This window comes from Elephantulus edwardii, unplaced genomic scaffold (genome assembly GCF_000299155.1).
Source record: "Elephantulus edwardii isolate Elephantulus edwardi_28Jun2011 unplaced genomic scaffold, EleEdw1.0 scaffold00007, whole genome shotgun sequence".
NCBI classification, from domain to species: Eukaryota; Metazoa; Chordata; class Mammalia; order Macroscelidea; family Macroscelididae; genus Elephantulus; species Elephantulus edwardii.
The window spans coordinates 24773146-24776810 of record NW_006399757.1 but is presented as its reverse complement, the minus strand read 5'-3'; the positions used below and the strand labels follow the sequence as shown (position 1 = coordinate 24776810).

General features: G+C 40.8%; 1 pseudogene; it reads right to left on the bottom strand.

Moving 5' to 3' along the window:
• Nucleotides 1–263: 263 nt before the first annotated feature.
• Nucleotides 264–578, bottom strand: LOC102866253 (annotated as a pseudogene).
• Between the last annotated feature and the right edge of the window lie 3087 nt (nt 579–3665).

The following is a 3665-nucleotide window of genomic DNA, read 5'->3' as shown; positions in this document are numbered from 1 at the left end:
TCTGGTGGGCCAGTGGGGGAGAGGGCTAGTTTTTTTACTGTGCCCTCCACCCCCAAGTGTCTTGCTGCTGGATGAAGGGGTTGGGGATGTGCTGCATGGCATTGTGTCCCCATTGTGTCCCACAGGCATCCTGCTGCTGGATGGTTGGGGATGGTCTCCATGGAGTGGCTGTCCTCACTGTGGCCCCCCCCACGAGTCCTACTGTTGGATGAAGGGGTTGGGGTGGCCTTCATGGGGGAGAGGGCATGTCCCCTCCGTGCCCTCTAGGCATCCTGCTGCTGGATGAAGGGGTTGGGAATGGCCTCCATGCTGTCCTGCGGGCAGATGAGCATCATGGACATGCCCCAGCAAACCACCAGGCCCAGCTGCCTCGTGTCCTCTCTCAGTTTGTACTGGTCATCAGGGTCTCTCATGTACTCGATGGTGCCGTCCAGCACGAGGTTGAGGAGGAGGCTGAAGCCTTTCAGGATTCCACTGGCTTCGCGGCCTCCTTGGAACTTCACCTGGATGGTCTTGTCGATGTACTTGGACAGGTCTAAGATGCTCTCCTTTTCCTTCTTCTTCTCTTTGTCAGCCATCTTGCCGGGCTCACAGTTGTCACTTCTTTTTAGTTTTAAAACTTGTTTCTATTTTTTTTTTTAAATTTTTTAAATTATTTTTTTGTGTGTGTACCGTCAAATCGGATCTGACTGGTACAGGAGGAGATTGTCCCTCCTTCCCCGGCAGAGCATCTGGTGGATTCGAACCATGTGCCTCTGGGATTGCAGTGCAGCTTCTTGCCACTAGGCCACCAGAGTTCCCCTTAAAACTTGTTTCTTGTAGAACATTTAAGAAATTAAAAGCATGCATAATGAAGAAAATAAAATATTTTTTCCCTTTAAAAAAATTGTGGTGAAAATACACAATAAAGCATACAGCATTTTAACAATTTCTGCATATATAAGTCAGTGAGGTGGATGACCTCAAGGGATAATTTTGGTTTAGGGTTTAAGGACTAACTCAGGGTGATAGTCTCAGGGAGTCTTGTTGTCTCAACCATTTTAGGAAGTCTGTTTTTCACAAATCTTAATTCCATTCCACAGTTTCCCCCCAATCTATCAGAATTCATCTACTGTGACCCTGATCTGAATGGTTCATAGTGGTGGTTGTTGGTTGCTCTTGAGTTGAGCACATCTCATGGCAACTCTTTCCATAGCTATCATCGTTTCTCCAAGTTTGTAGCGTTCCCAGAGGCATGTGGTTTAAGAAGTGGATGCCACCTCTGCTTCCAAACCTGTTTTACAATGGGAGCTCCACCAAACATTGTCCACATTGGGAAACCATTATGATATTTGATACCCCTATGATACAAGGTTCAGCATCACAGCAAACTCAGGTTACTTCATACAGCACATTGACAAAGAGTGATGTACAAAATGCAAGAATGTTTCTCCAGATATATAACAACAACAATCTCATTTAGCAGTCATTAAGTATTGTTAAGTCGAATAAAACTCATAGCGACCCTTGCACAAAAGACCTGAACTCTGTTCTATAACTAAGCACCATTTCTGTACGTTTATAGAATTTCCAGAGGCATCATAGTGGTAGCCACACCTAATTCTTTAGATCTCAGAGTGGACGAGGCTCTGGTTTGTGTAGACTGTTACTCCAGTAGACTTTCTTCTCTGAGTCATTAGTTTCTTTTCTCTTTGGTTCAAATTGGGTTGAGACCAAAAAGTTACTTTTGATCTGTAAACTTTAAGATCTGAGACCTATTTACAACATTGGGATGTAGAATATAACTTTGTGAGCTATCTCATGCCAGTATAGTGAGTTGTTGCATGAAGCTATGGGCCTTAGCCTTAAAAACTCCAAAATCACTCTCCCAAGATACTTGATTATGTATAGCTAGTATCTATAACCGTGTCCCTATGTGATTTATACATATGGATGTACTTCTATGCATACAATACTTCTATTCATACATGCCTACAGGTATATTTATCTGAGCACATATACACATTCACACCATACTCACATACGCGTACATATATTTTTTTTGGTTGTAGCTGATATTGTTGACATTTTCATAATATCTTAAGGCATAAATGGTCTGATACGTCCCTTGAAATAAACATTTACAAAAGTGTAGCCATGTTATATGTGCCGTTTTGTATCCAATCTTTTATCTGACATAATAAAAGAGCTGTCCTTTTCTCATGTCATAAAATACTTTAAAAATATGATTAATAAAAGCTGTGTAATAAGACTCTTCCAGCAGCAATTCTTCTAGAACAGATTAGTTAAGAAAATGCCATAGAAGATATATGTGGATATTTTTCATTTCCAACTACTTGAGGATAGTAATTTGCAATTTTCCACTCTTATCTATATAGCTTTCTTATAAATATGAGCATATGATCCCAACTGATAGAAAAAGGAGACCTTTTCTCAATTAAAATATCTATTACAAAGATTTAATTTATGAGTTATTTTAAGATGTGGAGAAATTCACTTTGTTTTACTTTCATATTTTTTTCCTTTCTGTGGAAGTTCTTTTGTGTTGTTTTGTTTTTCTTAATGGCCTCACAGTTGCTAATTGAAAGGCTGTATGTTTGAACCCATCTGTCAGTACAGTGGGAGAAAATCCTGACAATCTACTCCATGAAGATCACAGCCTAGGAAACACTTTGGGGCAGTCCTGCCCTGTCCCCTGGGTTGCTGTGAGTTGGAACGGACTCCCGAACCTAATCTATATATGTAACAAGATACATGCCATTTTGAATTTCTTCACATTTCTTCACAATCCAGTGACATTAATTTACCATGTTGTCAACTAGCACCATTGTCCATTTCCAATTTTTCCTACCGCCCTCAACAGAATCTCAAGGAATCTTGTTCTTTATAAATGCTATAGCCGAGCTTTAAGGGAGCTTTATTTGCCTAGTGGTAAAGAGTTGCATTGCCAACCCAAAGACAGGCTGTTTGAATCCATCAGCTGCTCCACAGGAGAAAGATGGTCAGTTTTCTCCCATGCTATTACAGCCTCTGAAAACTCTATGAGTCAGTACTAATTGGACAGTACCTAGCATCATAACCTCGGTCAAAGCATAACAATCTCCTCACAAAATGCAACTGGTCCAGCTTCTTTCACTTGGTCTTTTGACTACATGAATTGGAACTTCCTCTTATTGGTTGACACAAGACCAAAAGGTACAAAAATTTACTTAGAATTGCTTAGGTATGGGATGGTTTATCTTCAAATTATGAGAAAGATAGGACTTTTTTTTGCAATGATTTATTCTTTGCAAATGTTATTGTTATACACCATTGGGCCACGACCAACCCACAGTTGACCATCCAGGTGGTTTTCAAAGGCAGTGAAGTGCATGGGGGGTGAGGGTGAGGGGAGGTTGCTCATCTTTCACCTGTGGGGCAGCTGGTGGATTCAAACTATGTGCCTTTGGGTTGGCAGTGCATCTCCTTACCACTAAAGCCACAAGAGCTCCTCATTGCAGCTATCCCCTCTTTTTTTTTTTCTTTTCTGAAAAGCTAGTAGCAGTTTAATGACTTTCAAACCAACTTCATTTAGATTCTTTTCCTAAAGCAAAATCGAAGAACTTATAAAACAAAGACAAAAGGTTAATTGCTGCAGAGGGAACACAACTGCCCTGAGCTTACCT